Source organism: Schistocerca serialis, chromosome 10 (genome assembly GCF_023864345.2).
Source record: "Schistocerca serialis cubense isolate TAMUIC-IGC-003099 chromosome 10, iqSchSeri2.2, whole genome shotgun sequence".
Taxonomy (NCBI): Eukaryota; Metazoa; Arthropoda; class Insecta; order Orthoptera; family Acrididae; genus Schistocerca; species Schistocerca serialis.
Genome location: NC_064647.1, coordinates 29,767,624 through 29,788,082, shown reverse-complemented (window position 1 = coordinate 29,788,082; position 20,459 = coordinate 29,767,624).

Genomic DNA, 20,459 nt, shown 5'->3' with positions numbered 1-20,459 from the left:
TCGGAATCTATATTTAGTGTTACAGGAATGGTTCAAAACAGACAGTAAGAAGAGTCAGTTTCATGAACTTAAGTCGGCATTGTTCCTTTTCTATTTAATTCCGATGCAATTTCTGTGTTTCATCGTCAAGAAGAAGATCAGAGGCATACAGTAAACCTGAAGAGAAGCATCGGAATCTATAACTAGTGTCACAGGAATGGATCAAAACATAGACAGTAAGAAGAGTCAGTTTTCTTGTACTTAAGTCGGCATTGTGCCTTTTGTATTTAATTCCGAAGCAATTTCTGTGTTTCATCGTCAATAAGAAGGTCAGAGGGATACAGTAAACCTGAAGTGAAGCATCGGAATCTATAACTAGTGTCACAGGAATGGTTGAAAACATAGACTGTAAGAAGAGTCAGTTTTCTTCCACTTAAGTCGGCATTGTGCCTTTTGTATTTCATTCCGATGCAATTTCTGTATTTCATCGTCAATAAGAAGGTCAGAGGGATACAGTAAACCTGAAGTGAAGCATCGGAATCTATAACTAGTGTCACAGGAATGGTTCAAAACACAGACAGTAAGAAGAGTCAGTTTTCTTGTACTTAAGTCGGCATTGTGCGTTTTGTATTTAATTCCGATGCAATTTCTGTGTTTCATCGTCAATAAGAAGGTCAGAGCGATACAGTAAACCTGAAGTGAAGCATCGGAATCTATATTTAGTGTCACAGGAATGGATCAAAACATAGACAGTAAGAAGAGTCTGTTTTCTTGTACTTCGGTCGGTATTGTGCCTTTTGTATTTAATTCCGATGCAATTTCTGTGTTTCATCGTCAATAAGAAGGTCAGAGGGATACAGTAAACCTGAAGTGACGCATCGGATTCTATAACTAGTGTCACAGGAATGGTTCAAAACACAGACAGTAAGATGAGTCAGTTTTCTTGTACTTAAGTCGGCATTGAGCTTCTTGTATTTAATTCCGATGCAATTTCTGTGTTTCATCGTCAATAAGAAGGTCAGAGGGATACAGTAAACCTGAAGTGAAGCATCGGAATCTATATTTAGTGTCACAGGAATGGTTCAAAACAGACAGTAAGAAGAGTCAGTTTTCTTGAACTTAAGTCGGCATTGTGCCTTTTGTATTTACTTCCGATGCAATTTCCGTGTTTCATCGTCAATAAGATGGTCAGAGGGATACAGTAAACCTGAAGTGAAGCAGCGGAATCTATAACTAGTGTCACAGGAATGGTTCAAAACACAGACAGTAAGAAGAATCAGTTTTCTTGTACTTAAGTCGGCATTGTGCTTTTTGTATTTAATTCCGATGCAATTTCTGTGTTTCATCGTCAATAAGAAGGTCAGAGCGATTCAGTAAACCTGAAGTGAAGCATCGGAATCTATATTTAGTGTCAGAGGAACGGTTCAAAACAGACAGTAAGAAGAGTCAGTTTTCTTGAACTTAAGTCGGCATTGTGCCCTTTCTATTTCATTCCGATGCAATTTATGTGTTTCATCGGCAATAAGAAGGTCAGAGGGATACAGTAAACCTGAAGTGAAGCATCGGAATCTATAACTAGTGTCACAGGAATGGATCAAAACATAGACAGTAAGAAGAGTCAGTTTTCTTGTACTTAAGTCGGCATTGTGCCTTTTGTATTTAATTCCGAAGCAATTTCTGTGATTCATCGTCAATAAGAAGGTCAGAGGGATACAGTAATCCTGAAGTGAAGCATCGGAATCAATAACTAGTGTCACAGGAATGTTTCAAAAGATAGACAGTAAGAAGAGTCAGTTTTCTTGTACTTAAGTCGGCGTAGTGCCTTTTGTATTTAATTCCGATGCAATTTCTGTGTTTCATCGTCAATAAGAAGGTCAGATTGATACAGTAAACCTGAAGTGAAGCATCGGAATCTATATTTAGTGTCACAGGAATGGTTCACAACAGACAGTAAGAAGAGTCAGTTTTCTTGAACGTAAGTCGGCATTGTGCCTTTTGTATTTAATTCCGATGCAATTTCTGTGTTTTATCGTCAATAAGATGGTCAGAGGGATACAGTAAACCTGAAGTGAAGCATCGGAATCTATATTTAGTGTTACAGGAATGGTTCAAAACTGACAGTAAGAAGAGTCAGTTTCATGAACTTAAGTCGGCATTGTTCCTTTTCTATTTAATTCCGATGCAATTTCTGTGTTTCATCGTCAAGAAGAAGATCAGAGGGATACAGTAAACCTGAAGAGAAGCATCGGAATCTATAACTAGTGTCACAGGAATGGATCAAAACATAGACAGTAAGAAGAGTCAGTTTTCTTGTACTTAAGTCGGCATTGTGCCTTTTGTATTTAATTCCGAAGCAATTTCTGTGTTTCATCGTCAATAAGAAGGTCAGAGGGATACAGTAAACCTGAAGTGAAGCATCGGAATCTATAACTAGTGTCACAGGAATGGTTGAAAACATAGACTGTAAGAAGAGTCAGTTTTCTTCCACTTAAGTCGGCATTGTGCCTTTTGTATTTCATTCCGATGCAATTTCTGTATTTCATCGTCAATAAGAATGTCAGAGGGATACGGTAAACCTGAAGTGAAGCATCGGAATCTATAACTAGTGTCACAGGAATGGTTCAAAACACAGACAGTAAGAAGAGTCAGTTTTCTTGTACTTAAGTCGGCATTGTGCGTTTTGTATTTAATTCCGATGCAATTTCTGTGTTTCATCGTCAATAAGAAGGTCAGAGCGATACAGTAAACCTGAAGTGAAGCATCGGAATCTATATTTAGTGTCACAGGAATGGATCAAAACATAGACAGTAAGAAGAGTCTGTTTTCTTGTACTTCGGTCGGTATTGTGCCTTTTGTATTTAATTCCGATGCAATTTCTGTGGTTCATCGTCAATAAGAAGGTCAGAGGGATACGGTAAACCTGAAGTGAAGCATCGGAATCTATAACTAGTGTCACAGGAATGGTTCAAAACACAGACAGTAAGATGAGTCAGTTTTCTTGTACTTAAGTCGGCATTGAGCCTCTTGTATTTAATTCCGATGCAATTTCTGTGTTTCATCGTCAATAAGAAGGTCAGAGGGATACAGTAAACCTGAAGTGAAGCATCGGAATCTATATTTAGTGTCGCAGGAATGGTTCAAAACAGACAGTAAGAAGAGTCAGTTTTCTTGAACTTAAGTCGGCATTGTGCCTTTTGTATTTACTTCCGATGCAATATCCGTGTTTCATCGTCAATAAGATGGTCAGAGGGATACAGTAAACCTGAAGTGAAGCAGCGGAATCTATAACTAGTGTCACAGGAATGGTTCAAAACACAGACAGTAAGAAGAATCAGTTTTCTTGTACTTAAGTCGGCATTGTGCTTTTTGTATTTAATTCCGATGCAATTTCTATGTTTCATCGTCAATAAGAAGGTCAGAGCGATACAGTAAACCTGAAGTGAAGCATCGGAATCTATATTTAGTGTCAGAGGAACGGTTCAAAACAGACAGTAAGAAGAGTCAGTTTTCTTGAACTTAAGTCGGCATTGTGCCCTTTCTATTTCATTCCGATGCAATTTATGTGATTCATCGGCAATAAGAAGGTCAGAGGGATACAGTAAACCTGAAGTGAAGCATCGGAATCTATAACTAGTGTCACAGGAATGGATCAAAACATAGACAGTAAGAAGAGTCAGTTTTCTTGTACTTAAGTCGGCATTGTGCCTTTTGTATTTAATTCCGAAGCAATCTCTGTGATTCATCGTCAATAAGAAGGTCAGAGGGATACAGTAATCCTGAAGTGAAGCATCGGAATCAATAACTAGTGTCACAGGAATGGTTCAAAAGATAGACAGTAAGATGAGTCAGTTTTCTTGTACTTAAGTCGGCGTAGTGCCTTTTGTATTTAATTCCGATGCAATTTCTGTGTTTCATCGTCAATAAGAAGGTAAGAGGGATACAGTAAACCTGATGTGAAGCATCGGAATCTATAACTAGTGTCACTGGAATGGTTGAAACATAGACAGTAAGAAGAGTCAATTTTCTTGTACTTAAGTAGGCATTGTGCCTTTTGTATTTAATTCCGATGCAATTTCAGTGTTTCATCGTCAGTAAGAAGGTCAGAGGGATACAGTCAACCTGAAGTGAAGCATCGGATTCTATAACTAGTGTCACAGGACTGGTTCAAATCATAGACAGTAAGAAGCGTCAGTTTTCTTTTACTTAGGTCGGTATTGTGCCTTTTATATTTAATTACGGTGCAATTTCTGTGTTTCATCGTCAATAAGAAGGTCAGAGGGATACAGTAAACCTGAAGTGAAGCATCGGAATCTATAACTAGAGTCACAGGAATGGTTCAAAACACAGACAGTAAGAAGAGTCAGTTTTCTTGTACTTAAGTCGGCATTGTGCTTCTTGTATTTAATTCCGATGCAATTTCTGTGTTTCATCGTCAATAAGAAGGTCAGATTGATACAGTAAACCTGAAGTGAAGCATCGGAATCTATATTTAGTGTCACAGGAATGGATCAAAACAGACAGTAAGAAGAGTCAGTTTTCTTGAACTTAAGTCGGCATTGTGCCTTTTGTATTTAATTCCGATGCAATTTCTGTGTTTTATCGTCAATAAGATGGTCAGAGGGATACAGTAAACCTGAAGTGAAGCATCGGAACCTATAACTAGTGTCACAGGAATGGTCCAAAACACAGACAGTAAGAAGAGTCAGTTTTCTTGTACTTAAGTCGGCATTGTGCTTTTTGTATTTAATTCCGATGCAATTTCTGTGTTTCATCGTCATTAAGAAGGTCAGAGGGATACAGTAAACCTGAAGTGAAGCATCGGAATCTATATTTAGTGTTACAGGAATGGTTCAAAACAGACAGTAAGAAGAGTCAGTTTCATGAACTTAAGTCGGCATTATTCCCTTTCTATTTAATTCCGATGCAATTTCTGTGTTTCATCGTCAAGAAGAAGATCAGAGGGATACAGTAAACCTGAAGAGAAGCATCGGAATCTATAACTAGTGTCACAGGAATGGATCAAAATATAGACAGTAAGAAGAGTCAGTTTTCTTGTACTTAAGTCGGCATTGTGCCTTTTGTAATTAATTCCGAAGCAATTTCTGTTATTCATCGTCAATAAGAAGGTCAGAGGGATGCAGTAATCCTGAAGTGAAGCATCGGAATCTATAAATAGTGTCACAGGAATAGTTCAAAACATAGACAGTAAGAAGAGTCAGTTTTCTTTTACTTAAGTCGGCATTGTGCCTTTTGTATTTAATTCCGATTCAATTTCTGTGTTTAATCGTCAATAAGAAGGTCAGAGGGATACAGCAAACCAGAAGTGAAGCACCGCAATCTATAACTAGCGTCACAGGAATGGTTCAAAACATAGACAGTAAGAAGAGTCAGTTTTCTTGTACTTAAGTCGGCATAGTGCCTTTTGAATTTACTTCCGATGCAATTTCTGTGTTTCATCGTCAATAAGATGGTCAGAGGGATACAGTAAACCTGAAGTGAAGCATCGGAATCTATAACTAGTGTCACAGGAATGGTTCAAAACACAGACAGTAAGAAGAGTCAGTTTTCTTGTACTTAAGTCGGCATTGTGCGTTTTGTATTTAATTCCGATGCAATTTCTGTGTTTCATCGTCAATAAGAAGGTCAGAGCGATACAGTAAACCTGAAGTGAAGCATCGGAATCTATATTTAGTGTCACAGGAATGGATCAAAACATAGACAGTAAGAAGAGTCTGTTTTCTTGTACTTCGGTCGGTATTGTGCCTTTTGTATTTAATTCCGATGCAATTTCTGTGTTTCATCGTCAATAAGAAGGTCAGAGGGATACAGTAAACCTTAAGTGAAGCATCGGAATCTATAACTAGTGTCACAGGAATGGTTCAAAACACAGACAGTAAGATGAGTCAGTTTTCTTGTACTTAAGTCGGCATTGTGCTTCTTGTATTTAATTCCGATGCAATTTCTGTGTTTCATCGTCAATAAGAAGGTCAGAGGGATACAGTAAACCTGAAGTGAAGCATCGGAATCTATATTTAGTGTCACAGGAATGGTTCAAAACAGACAGTAAGAAGAGTCAGTTTTCTTGAACTTAAGTCGGCATTGTGCCTTTTGTATTTACTTCCGATGCAATTTCTGTGTTTCATCGTCAATAAGAAGGTAAGAGGGATACAGTAAACCTGATGTGAAGCATCGGAATCTATAACTAGTGTCACAGGAATGGTTCAAAACATAGACAGTAAGAAGAGTCAATTTTCTTGTACTTAAGTCGGCATTGTGCCTTTTGTATTTAATTCCGATGCAATTTCAGTGTTTCATCGTCAATAAGAAGGTCAGAGGGATACAGTGAACCTGAAGTGAAACATCGGAATCTATAACTAGTGTCACAGGAATGGTTCAAAACATAGACAGTAAGAATAGTCAGTTTTCATGTACTTAAGTCGGCATTGTGCCTTTTGTATTTAATTCCGATGTAATTTCTGTGTTTGATCGTCAATAAGAAGGTCAGAGGGATACAGTAAACCTGAAGTGAAGCATCGGAATCTATAACTCCTGTCACAGGGATGGTTCAAAACATAGACAGTAAGAAGAGTCAGTTTTCTTGTACTTAAGTCGGCATTGTGCCTTTTGTATTTAATTCCGATGCAATTTCTGTGTTTCATCGTCAATAAGAAGGTCAGAGGGATACAGTAAACCTGAAGTGATGCATCGGAATCTATAACTAGTGTCACAGGAATGGTTCAAAACATAGACAGTAAGAAGAGTCAGTTTCCTTGTACTTAAGTCGGCATTGCGCCTTTTCTATTTAACTCCGATGCAATTTCTGTGTTTCATCGTTAATAAGAAGGTCAGAGGGATACAGTAAACCTGATGTGAAGCATCGGAATCCATAACTAGTGTCACAGGAAAGGTTCAAAACATAGACAGTAAGAAGATTCAGTTTTCTTGTACTTAAGTCGGCATTGTGCCTTTTGTATTTAATTCCGATGCAATTTCTGTGTTTCATCGTCAATAAGAAGGTCAGAGGGATACAGTAAACCAGAAGTGAAGCATCGGAATCTATACCTAGTGTCACAGGAATGGTTCAAATCATAGCCAGTAAGAAGAGTCAGTTTTCTTGTACTTAGGTCGGTATTGTGCGTTTTGTATTTAATTCCGATGCAATTTCTGTGTTTCATTGTCAATCGGAAGGTCAGAGGGATACAGTCAACCTTAAGTGAAGCATCGGATTCTATAAGTAGTGTCACAGGAATGGTTCAAATCATAGACAGTAAGAAGAGTCAGTTTTCTTGTACTTAGGACGGTATTGTGCCTTTTGTATTTAATTCCGATGCAATATCTGTGTTTCATCGTCAATAAGAAGGTCAGAGGGATACAGTAAACCTGAAGTGAAGCATCGGAATCTATAACTAGTGTCACAGGAATGGTTCAAAACTCAGACAGTAAGAAGAGTCAGTTTTCTTGTACTTAAGTCGGCATTGTGCTTCTTGTATTTAATTCCGATGCAATTTCTGTGTTTCATCGTCAATAAGAAGGTCAGATTGATACAGTAAACCTGAAGTGAAGCATCGGAATCTATATTTAGTGTCACAGGAATGGTTCAAAACAGACAGTAAGAGGAGTCAGTTTTCTTGAACTTAAGTCGGCATTGTGCCTTTTGTATTTAATTCCGATGCAATTTCTGTGTTTCATCGTCAATAAGATGGTCAGAGGGATACAGTAAACCTGAAGTGAAGCATCGGAACCTATAACTAGTGTCACAGGAATGGTCCAAAACACAGACAGTAAGAAGAGTCAGTTTTCTTGTACTTGAGTCGGCATTGTGCTTTTTGTATTTAATTCCGATGCAATTTCTGTGTTTCATCGCCAATAAGAAGGTCAGAGGGATACAGTAAACCTGAAGTGAAGCATCGGAATCTATATTTAGTGTCACAGGAATGGTTAAAAGCAGACAGTAAGAAGAGTCAGTTTTCTTGAACTTAAGTCGGCATTGTTCCTTTTCTATTTAATTCCGATGCAATTTCTGTGTTTCATCGTCAATAAGAAGATCAGACGGATTCAGTAAACCTGAAGAGAAGCATCGGAATCTATAACTAGTGTCACAGGAATGGATCAAAACATAGACAGTAAGAAGAGTCAGTTTTCTTGTACTTAAGTCGGCATTGTGCCTTTTGTATTTAATTCCGAAGCAATTTCTGTGATTCATCGTCAATAAGAAGGTCAGAGGGATACAGTAATCCTGAAGTGAAGCATCGGAATCTATAAATAGTGTCACAGGAATGGTTCAAAACATAGACAGTAAGAAGAGTCAGTTTTCTTGTACTTAAGTCGGCATTGTGCCTTTTGTATTTAATTCCGATTCAATTTCTGTGTTTAATCGTCAATAAGAAGGTAAGAGGGATACAGTAAACCTGACGTGAAGCATCGGAATCTATAACTAGTGTCACAGGAATGGTTCAAAACATAGACAGTAAGAAGAGTCAGTTTTCTTGTACTTAAGTCGGCATTGTGCCTTTTGTATTTACTTCCGATGCAATATCTGTGTTTCATCGTCAATTAGATGGTCAGAGGGATACAGTAAACCTTAAGTGAAGCATCGGAATCTATAACTAGTGTCACAGGAATGGATCAAAACATAGACAGTAAGAAGAGTCAGTTTTCTTGTACTTAGGTCAGTATTGTGTCTTTTGTATTTAATTCCGATGCAATTTCTGTGTTTCATCGTCAATAAGAAGGTCAGAGGGATACAGTAAACCTGAAGTGAAGCATCGGAATCTATAACTAGTGTCACAGGAATGGTTCAAAACACAGACAGTAAGAAGAGTCAGTTTTCTTGAACTTAAGTCGGCATTGTGCTTCTTGTATTTAATTCCGATGCAATTTCTGTGTTTCATCGTCAATAAGAAGGTCAGAGGGATACAGTAAACCTGAAGTGAAGCATCGGAATCTATATTTAGTGTCACAGGAATGGTTCAAAACAGACAGTAAGAACAGTCAGTTTTCTTGAACTTAAGTCGGCATTGTGCCTTTTGTATTTACTTCCGACGCAATTTCTGTGTTTCATCGTCAATAAGATGGTCAGAGGGATACAGTAAACCTGAAGTGAAGCATCGGAATCTATAACTAGTGTCACAGGAATGGTTCAAAACACAGACAGTAAGAAGAGTCAGTTTTCTTGTACTTAAGTCGGCATTGTGCCTTTTGTATTTAATTCCGATGCAATTTCTGTGTTTCATCGTCAATAAGAAGGTAAGAGGGATACAGTAAACCTGATGTGAAGCATCGGAATCTATAACTAGTGTCACAGGAATGGTTCAAAACATAGACAGTAAGAAGAGTCAATTTTCTTGTACTTAAGTCGGCATTGTGCCTTTTGTATTTAATTCCGATGCAATTTCAGTGTTTCATCGTCAATAAGAAGGTCAGAGGGATACAGTGAACCTGAAGTGAAACATCGGAATCTATAACTAGTGTCACAGGAATGGTTCAAAACATAGACAGTAAGAATAGTCAGTTTTCATGTACTTAAGTCGGCATTGTGCCTTTTGTATTTAATTCCGATGTAATTTCTGTGTTTGATCGTCAATAAGAAGGTCAGAGGGATACAGTAAACCTGAAGTGAAGCATCGGAATCTATAACTCCTGTCACAGGAATGGTTCAAAACATAGACAGTAAGAAGAGTCAGTTTTCTTGTACTTAAGTCGGCATTGTGCCTTTTGTATTTAATTCCGATGCAATTTCTGTGTTTCATCGTCAATAAGAAGGTCAGAGGGATACAGTAAACCTGAAGTGATGCATCGGAATCTATAACTAGTGTCACAGGAATGGTTCAAAACATAGACAGTAAGAAGAGTCAGTTTCCTTGTACTTAAATCGGCATTGTGCCTTTTCTATTTAACTCCGATGCAATTTCTGTGTTTCATCGTTAATAAGAAGGTCAGAGGGATACAGTAAACCTGATGTGAAGCATCGGAATCCATAACTAGTGTCACAGGAAAGGTTCAAAACATAGACAGTAAGAAGAGTCAGTTTTCTTGTACTTAAGTCGGCATTGTGCCTTTTGTATTTAATTCCGATGCAATTTCTGTGTTTCATCGTCAATAAGAAGGTCAGAGGGATACAGTAAACCAGAAGTGAAGCATCGGAATCTATACCTAGTGTCACAGGAATGGTTCAAATCATAGCCAGTAAGAAGAGTCAGTTTTCTTGTACTTAGGTCGGTATTGTGCGTTTTGTATTTAATTCCGATGCAATTTCTGTGTTTCATTGTCAATCAGAAGGTCAGAGGGATACAGTCAACCTTAAGTGAAGCATCGGATTCTATAAGTAGTGTCACAGGAATGGTTCAAATCATAGACAGTAAGAAGAGTCAGTTTTCTTGTACTTAGGACGGTATTGTGCCTTTTGTATTTAATTCCGATGCAATATCTGTGTTTCATCGTCAATAAGAAGGTCAGAGGGATACAGTAAACCTGAAGTGAAGCATCGGAATCTATAACTAGTGTCACAGGAATGGTTCAAAACTCAGACAGTAAGAAGAGTCAGTTTTCTTGTACTTAAGTCGGCATTGTGCTTCTTGTATTTAATTCCGATGCAATTTCTGTGTTTCATCGTCAATAAGAAGGTCAGATTGATACAGTAAACCTGAAGTGAAGCATCGGAATCTATATTTAGTGTCACAGGAATGGTTCAAAACAGACAGTAAGAGGAGTCAGTTTTCTTGAACTTAAGTCGGCATTGTGCCTTTTGTATTTAATTCCGATGCAATTTCTGTGTTTCATCGTCAATAAGATGGTCAGAGGGATACAGTAAACCTGAAGTGAAGCATCGGAACCTATAACTAGTGTCACAGGAATGGTCCAAAACACAGACAGTAAGAAGAGTCAGTTTTCTTGTACTTGAGTCGGCATTGTGCTTTTTGTATTTAATTCCGATGCAATTTCTGTGTTTCATCGCCAATAAGAAGGTCAGAGGGATACAGTAAACCTGAAGTGAAGCATCGGAATCTATATTTAGTGTCACAGGAATGGTTAAAAGCAGACAGTAAGAAGAGTCAGTTTTCTTGAACTTAAGTCGGCATTGTTCCTTTTCTATTTAATTCCGATGCAATTTCTGTGTTTCATCGTCAATAAGAAGATCAGACGGATTCAGTAAACCTGAAGAGAAGCATCGGAATCTATAACTAGTGTCACAGGAATGGATCAAAACATAGACAGTAAGAAGAGTCAGTTTTCTTGTACTTAAGTCGGCATTGTGCCTTTTGTATTTAATTCCGAAGCAATTTCTGTGATTCATCGTCAATAAGAAGGTCAGAGGGATACAGTAATCCTGAAGTGAAGCATCGGAATCAATAAATAGTGTCACAGGAATGGTTCAAAACATAGACAGTAAGAAGAGTCAGTTTTCTTGTACTTAAGTCGGCATTGTGCCTTTTGTATTTAATTCCGATTCAATTTCTGTGTTTAATCGTCAATAAGAAGGTAAGAGGGATACAGTAAACCTGACGTGAAGCATCGGAATCTATAACTAGTGTCACAGGAATGGTTCAAAACATAGACAGTAAGAAGAGTCAGTTTTCTTGTACTTAAGTCGGCATTGTGCCTTTTGTATTTATTCCGATGCAATATCTGTGTTTCATCGTCAATTAGATGGTCAGAGGGATACAGTAAACCTTAAGTGAAGCATCGGAATCTATAACTAGTGTCACAGGAATGGATCAAAACATAGACAGTAAGAAGAGTCAGTTTTCTTGTACTTAGGTCAGTATTGTGTCTTTTGTATTTAATTCCGATGCAATTTCTGTGTTTCATCGTCAATAAGAAGGTCAGAGGGATACAGTAAACCTGAAGTGAAGCATCGGAATCTATAACTAGTGTCACAGGAATGGTTCAAAACACAGACAGTAAGAAGAGTCAGTTTTCTTGAACTTAAGTCGGCATTGTGCTTCTTGTATTTAATTCCGATGCAATATCTGTGTTTCATCGTCAATAAGAAGGTCAGAGGGATACAGTAAACCTGAAGTGAAGCATCGGAATCTATATTTAGTGTCACAGGAATGGTTCAAAACAGACAGTAAGAAGAGTCAGTTTTCTTGAACTTAAGTCGGCATTGTGCCTTTTGTATTTACTTCCGACGCAATTTCTGTGTTTCATCGTCAATAAGATTGTCAGAGGGATACAGTAAACCTGAAGTGAAGCATCGGAATCTATAACTAGTGTCACAGGAATGGTTCAAAACACAGACAGTAAGAAGAGTCAGTTTTCTTGTACTTAAGTCGGCATTGTGCCTTTTGTATTTAATTCCGATGGAATTTCTGTGTTTCATCGTCAATAAGAAGGTCAGAGCGATACAGTGAACCTGAAGTGAAGCATCGGAATCTATATTTAGTGTCACAGGAATGGTTCAAAACAGACAGTAAGAAGAGTCAGTTTTCTTGAACTTAAGTCGGCATTGTGCCCTTTCTATTTCATTCCGATGCAATTTATGTGTTTCATCGGCAATAAGAAGGTCGGAGGGATACAGTAAACCTGAAGTGAAGCATCGGAATCTATAACTAGTGTCACAGGAATGGATCAAAACATAGACAGTAAGGAGAGTCAATTTTCTTGTACTTAAGTCGGCATTGTGCCTTTTGTATTCAATTCCGAAGCAATTTCTGTGATTCATCGTCAATAAGAACGTCAGAGGGATACAGTAATCCTGAAGTGAAGCATCGGAATCTATAACTAGTGTCACAGGAATGGTTCAAAAGATAGACAGTAAGAAGAGTCAGTTTTTTTGTACTTAAGTAGGCGTAGTGCCTTTTGTATTTAATTCCGATGCAATTTCTGTGTTTCATCGTCAATAAGAAGGTCAGAGGGATACAGTAAACCTGATGTGAAGCATCGGAATCTATAACTAGTGTCACAGGAATGGTTCAAAAACATAGACAGTAAGAAGAGTCAATTTTCTTGTACTTAAGTCGGCATTGTGCCTTTTGTATTTAATTCCGATGCAATTTCAGTGTTTCATCGTCAATAAGAAGGTCAGAGGGATACAGTGAACCTGAAGTGAAACATCAGAATCTATAACTAGTGTCACAGGAATGGTTCAAAACATAGACAGTAAGAAGAGTCAGTTTTCATGTACTTAAGTCGGCATTGTGCCTTTTGTATTTAATTCCGATGTAATTTCTGTGTTTGATCGTCAATAAGAAGGTCAGAGGGATACAGTAAACCTGAAGTGAAGCATCGGAATCTATAACTAGTGTCACAGGAATGGTTCAAAACATAGACAGTAAGAAGAGTCAGTTTTCTTGTACTTAAGTCGGCATTGTGCCTTTTGTATTTAATTCCGATGCAATTTCTGTGTTTCATCGTCAATAAGAAGGTCAGAGGGATACAGTAAACCTGAAGTGAAGCATCGGAATCTATAACTAGTGTCACAGGAATGGTTCAAAACATAGACAGTAAGAAGAGTCAGTTTCCTTGTACTTAAGTCGGCATTGTGCCTTTTGTATTTAATTCCGATGCAATATCTGTGTTTCATCGTTAATAAGAAGGTCAGAGGGATACAGTAAACCTGATGTGAAGCATCGGAATCCATAACTAGTGTCACAGGAATGGTTCAAAACATAGACAGTAAGAAGAGTCAGTTTTCTTGTACTTAAGTCGGCATTGTGCCTTTTGTATTTAATTCTGATGCAATTTCTGTGTTTCATCGTCAATAAGAAGGTCAGAGGGATACAGTAAACCTGAAGTGAAACAACGGAATCTATAACTAGTGTCGCAGGAATGGTTCAAACATAGACAGTAAGAAGAGTCAGTTTTCTTGTATTTAAGACGGCACTGTGCCTTTTGTATTTAATTCCGATGTAATTTCTGTGTTTCATCGTCAATAAGAAGGTCAGAGGGATACAGTAAACCTGAAGTGAAGCTTCGGAACCTATAACTAGTGTCACAGGAATGGTTCAAACATAGACAGTAAGAAGAGTCTGTTTTCTCGTACTAAAGTCGGCATTGTGCCTTTTGTATTTAATTCCGATGCAATTTCTGTGTTTCATCGTCAATAAGAAGGTCAGAGGGATACGGTAAACCTGTAGTGATGCATCGGAATCTATAACTAGTGTCACAGGAATGGTTCAAAATATAGACAGTAAGAAGAATCAGTTTTCTTGTACTTAAGTAGGCGTAGTGCCTTTTGTATTTAATTCCGATGCAATTTCTGTGTTTCATCGTCAATAAGAAGGTCAGAGGGATACAGTAAACCTGAAGTGAAGCATCGGAATCTATAACTAGTGTCACAGGAATGGTTCAAAACATAGACAGTAAGAAGAGTCAATTTTCTTGTACTTAAGTCGGCATTGTGCCTTTTGTATTTAATTCCGATGCAATTTCAGTGTTTCATCGTCAATAAGAAGGTCAGAGGGATACAGTGAACCTGAAGTCAAACATCGGAATCTATAACTAGTGTCACAGGAATGGTTCTAAACATAGACAGTAAGAAGAGTCAGTTTTCATGTACTTAAGTCGGCATTGTGCCTTTTGTATTTAATTCCGATGTAATTTCTATGTTTGATCGTCAATAAGAAGGTCAGAGGGATACAGTAAACCTGAAGTGAAGCATCGGAATCTATAACTAGTGTCACAGGAATGGTTCAAAACATAGACAGTAAGAAGAGTCAGTTTTCTTGTACTTAATTCGGCATTGTGCCTTTTGTATTTAATTCTGATGCAATTTCTGTGTTTCATCGTCAATAAGAAGGTCAGAGGGATACGTTAAACCTGAAGTGAAGCATCGGAATCTATAACTAGTGTCACAGGAATGGTTCAAAACATAGACTGTAAGAAGAGTCAGTTTCCTTGTACTTAAGTCGGCATTGTGCCTTTTGTATTTAATTCCGATGCAATATCTGTGTCTCATCGTTAATAAGAAGGTCAGAGGGATACAGTAAACCTGATGTGAAGCATCGGAATCCATAACTAGTGTCCAGGAATGGTTCAAAACATAGACACTAAGAAGAGTCAGTTTTCTTGTACTTAAGTCGGCATTGTGCGTTTTGTATTTAATTCCGATGCAATTTCTGTGTTTCATCGTCAATAAGAAGGTCAGAGGGATACAGTAAACCTGAAGTGAAGCATCGGAATCTATACCTAGTGTCACAGGAATGGTTCAAAACAAAGACTGTAAGAAGAGTCAGTTTTCTTGTACTTAAGTCGGCATTGTGCTTTTTTTGTATTGAACTCCGATGCAATTTCTGTGTTTCATCGTCAATAAGAAGGTCAGAGGGATACAGTAAACCTGAAGTGAAACAACGGAATCTATAACTAGTGTCGCAGGAATGGTTCAAAACATAGACAGTAAGAAGAGTCAGTTTTCTTGTACTTAAGACGGCACTGTGCCTTTAATTCCGATGCAATTTCTGTGTTTCATCGTCAATAAGAAGCTCAGAGGGATACAGTAAACCTGAAGTGAAGCTTCGGAATCTATAACTAGTGTCACATGAATGGTTCAAACATAGGCAGTAAGAAGACTCAGTTCTCTTGTACATAAGTCGGCATTGTGCCTTTTGTATTTAATTCCGATGCAATTTCTGTGTTTCATCGTCAATAAGAAGGTCAGAGGGATACAGTAAACTTGAAGTGAAGCATCGTAATCTATAACTAGTGTCACATGAATGGTTCAAAACATAGGCAGTAAGAAGAGTCAGTTTTCTTGTACTTAAGTCGGCATTGTGCCTTTTGTATTTAATTCCGATGCAATTTCTGTGTTTCATTGTCAATAAGAAGGTCAGAGGGATACAGTAAACCTGAAGTGATGCATCGGAATCTATAACTATTGTCACAGGAATGGTTGAAACATAGACAGTAAGAAGAGTCAGTTTTCTTGTACTTAAGTCGGCATTGTGCCTTTTGTATTTAATTCCGATGCAATTTCTGTGTTTCATGGTCAATAAGAAGGTCAGAGGGATACAGTAAACCTGAAGTGAAACATCGGAATCTATAACTAGTGTCACAGAAATGGTTCAAAACATAGACAGTAAGAAGAGTCAGTTTTCTTGTACTTAAGACGGCATTGTGCCTTTTCTAATTAATGCCGATGCAATTACTGTGTTTCATCGTCAATAATAAGATCTGAGGGATACAGTAAACCTGAAGTGAAGCATCGGAATCTATAACAAATGTCACATGAATGGTTCAAACGTAGACAGTAAGAAGAGTCAGTTTTCTTGTACTTAAGTCGGCATTGTGCCTTTTGTATTTAATTCCGATGCAATTTCTGTGTTGCATCGACAATAAGAAGGTCAGAGGGATACAGTAAACCTGAAGTGAAGCATCGCAATCTGTAGCAAGAGTCACAAGAATGGTTCAAAACATAGACAGTAAGAAGAGTCAGTTTTCTTTTACTTAAGTCGGCATTGTGCCTTTTGTATTTAATTCCGATGCAATTTCTGTGTTTCAACGTCAATAAGAAGGTCAGAGGGATACAATTAACCAGAAGTGAAGCATCGGAATCTATAACTAGTGTCACAGGAATGGTTCAAAACATAGACAGTAAGAAGAGTCAGTTTTCTTGTACTTATGTCGGCATTGTGCCTTTTGTATTTAATTCCGATGCAATTTCGGTGTTTCATCGTCAATAAGAAGGTCAGAGGAATTCAGTAAACCTGAAGTGAAGCATCGGAATCTATAACTAGTGTCACAGGAATGGTTCAAAACATAGACAGTAGGAAGAGTCAGTTTTCTTGTACTTAATTCGGCATTTGCCTTTTGTATTTAATTCCGATGATATTTCTGTGTTTCATCGACAATAAGATGGTCAGAGGGATACAGTAAACCTGAAGTGAAGCATCGGAATCTATAACTAGTGTCACAGGAATGGTTCAAAACATAGACAGTAAGAAGAGTCAGTTTCCTTGTACTTAAGTCGGCATTGTGCCTTTTGTATTTAATTCCGATGCAATATCTGTGTTTCATCGTTAATAAGAAGGTCAGAGGGATACAGTAAACCTGATGTGAAGCATCGGAATCCATAACTAGTGTCACAGGAATGGTTCAAAACATAGACAGTAAGAAGAGTCAGTTTTCTTGTACTTAAGTCGGCATTGTGCCTTTTGTATTTAATTCCGACGCAATTTCTGTGTTTCATCGTCAATAAGAAGGTCAGAGGGATACAGTAAACCTGAAGTGAAGCTTCGGAACCTATAACTAGTGTCCTGGAATGGTTCAAACATAGACAGTAAGAAGAGTCTGTTTTCTCGTACTTAAGTTGGCATTGTGCCTTTTGTATTTAATTCCGATGCAATTTCTGTGTTTCATCGTCAATAAGAAGGTCAGAGGGATACGGTAAACCTGAAGTGATGCATCGGAATCTATAACTAGTGTCACAGGAATGGTTCAAAATATAGACAGTAAGAAGAGTCAGTTTTCTTGTACTTAAGTAGGCGTAGTGCCTTTTGTATTTAATTCCGATGCAATTTCTGTGTTTCATCGTCAATAAGAAGGCCAGAGGGATACAGTAAACCTGATGTGAAGCATCGGAATCTATAACTAGTTTCACAGGAATGGTTCAAAACATAGACAGTAAGAAGAGTCAATTTTCTTGTACTTGAGTCGGCATTGTGCCTTTTGTATTTAATTCCGATGCAATTTCAGTGTTTCATCGTCAATAAGAAGGTCAGAGGGATACAGTGAACCTGAAGTGAAACATCGGAATCTATAACTAGTGTCACAGGAATGGTTCTAAACATAGACAGTAAGAAGAGTCAGTTTTCATGTACTTAAGTCGGCATTGTGCCTTTTGTATTTCATTCCGATGTAATTTCTGTGTTTGATCGTCAATAAGAAGGTCAGAGGGATACAGTAAACCTGAAGTGAAGCATCGGAATCTATAACTAGTGTCACAGGAATGGTTCAAAACATAGACAGTAAGAAGAGTCAGTTTTCTTGTACTTAATTCGGCATTGTGCGTTTTGTATTTAATTCCGATGCAATTTCTGTGTTTCATCGTCAATAAGAAGGTCAGAGGGATATGTTAAACCTGAAGTGAAGCATCGGAATCTATAACTAGTGTCACAGGAATGGTTCAAAACATAGACAGTAAGAAGAGTCAGTTTCCTTGTACTTAAGTCGGCATTGTGCCTTTTGTATTTAATTCCGATGCAATATCTGTGTTTCATCGTTAATAAGAAGGTCAGAGGGATACAGTAAACCTGATGTGAAGCATCGGAATCCATAACTAGTGTCACAGGAATGGTTCAAAACATAGACACTAAGAAGAGTCAGTTTTCTTGTACTTAAGTCGGCATTGTGCGTTTTGTATTTAATTCCGATGCAATTTCTGTGTTTCATCGTCAATAAGAAGGTCAGAGGGAAACAGTAAACCTGAAGTGAAGCATCGGAATCTATACCTATTTTCACAGGAATGGTTCAAAACAAAGACTGTAAGAAGAGTCAGTTTTCTTGTACTTAAGTCGGCATTGTGCCTTTTGTATTGAACTCCGATGCAATTTCTGTGTTTCATCGTCAATAAGAAGGTCAGAGGGATACAGTAAACCTGAAGTGAAACAACGGAATCTATAACTAGCGTCGCAGGAATGGTTCAAAACATAGACAGTAAGAAGAGTCAGTTTTCTTGTACTTAAGACGGCACTGTGCCTTTAATTCCGATGCAATTTCTGTGTTTCATCGTCAATAAGAAGGTCAGAGGGATACAGTAAACCTGAAGTGAAGCTTCGGAATCTATAACTAGTGTCACAGGAATGGTTCAAACATAGACAGTAAGAAGAGTCTGTTTTCTTGTACTTAAGTCGGCATTGTGCCTCTTGTATTTAATTCTGATGCAATTTCTGTGTTTCATTGTCAATAAGAAGGTCAGAGGGATGCGGTAAACCTGAAGTGATGCATCGGAATCTATAACTAGTGTCACATGAATGGTTCAAACATAGGCAGTAAGAAGACTCAGTTCTCTTGTACATAAGTCGGCATTGTGCCTTTTGTATTTAATTCCGATGCAATTTCTGTGTTTCATCGTCAATAAGAAGGTCAGAGGGATACAGTAAACCTGAAGTGAAGCATCGTAATCTATAACTAGTGTCACATGAATTATTCAAAACATAGGCAGTAAGAAGAGTCAGTTTTCTTGTACTTAAGTCGGCATTGTGCCTTTTGTATTTAATTCCGATGCAATTTCTGTGTTTCATCGTCAATAAGAAGGTCAGAGGGATACAGTAAACCTGAAGTGTACCATCGTAATCTATAACTAGTGTCACATGAATGGTTCAAAACATAGGCAGTAAGAAGAGTCAGTTTTCTTGTACTTAAGTCGGCATTGTGCCTTTTGTATTTAATTCCGATGCAATTTCTGTATTTCATCGTCAATAAGAAGGTCAGAGGGATACAGTAAACCTGAAGTGAAGCATCGGAATCTATAACTATTGTCACAGGAATGGTTGAAACATAGACAGTAAGAAGAGTCAGTTTTCTTGTACTTAAGTCGGCATTGTGCCTTTTGTATATAATTCCGATGCAATTTCTGTGTTTCATGGTCAATAAGAAGGTCAGAGGGATACAGTATACCTGAAGTGAAACATCGGAATCTATAACTAGTGTCACAGGAATGGTTCAAAACATTGACAGTAAGAAGAGTCAGTTTTCTTGTACTTAAGACGGCATTGTGCCTTTTCTATTTAATGCCGATGCAATTACTGTGTTTCATCGTCAATAATAAGATCTGAGGGATACAGTAAACCTGAAGTGAAGCATCGGAATCTATAACAAATGTCACATGAATGGTTCAAACGTAGACTGTAAGAAGAGTCAGTTTTCTTGTACTTAAGTCGGCATTGTGCCTTTTGTATTTAATTCCGATGCAATTTCTGTGTTGCATCGTCAATAAGAAGGTCAGAGGGATACAGTAAACCTGAAGTGAAGCATCGCAATCTGTAGCAAGAGTCACAAGAATGGTTCAAAACATAGACAGTAAGAAGAGTCAGTTTTCTTTTACTTAAGTCGGCATTGTGCCTTTTGTATTTAGTTCCGATGCAATTTCTGTGTTTCAACGTCAATAAGAAGGTCAGAGGGATACAATTAACCAGAAGTGAAGCATCGGAATCTATAACTAGTGTCACAGGAATGGTTCAAAACATAGACAGTAAGAAGAGTCAGTTTTCTTGTACTTATGTCGGCATTGTGCCTTTTGTATTTAATTCCGATGCAATTTCTGTGTTTCATCGTCAATAAGAAGGTCAGAGGTATACTGTAAAGCTGAAGCTAACCATCGGAATCTATAACTAGTGTCACAGGAATGGTTCAAAACTTAGAAATTAAGAAGAGTCAGTTTTCTTGTACTTAGGTCCGCATTGTACCTTTTGTATTTAATTCCGATGCAATTTCTTTGTTTCATCGTCAATAAGAAGGTCAGAGGAATTCAGTAAACCTGAAGTGAAGCATCGGAATCTATAACTAGTGTCACAGGAATGGTTCAAAACATAGACAGTAGGAAG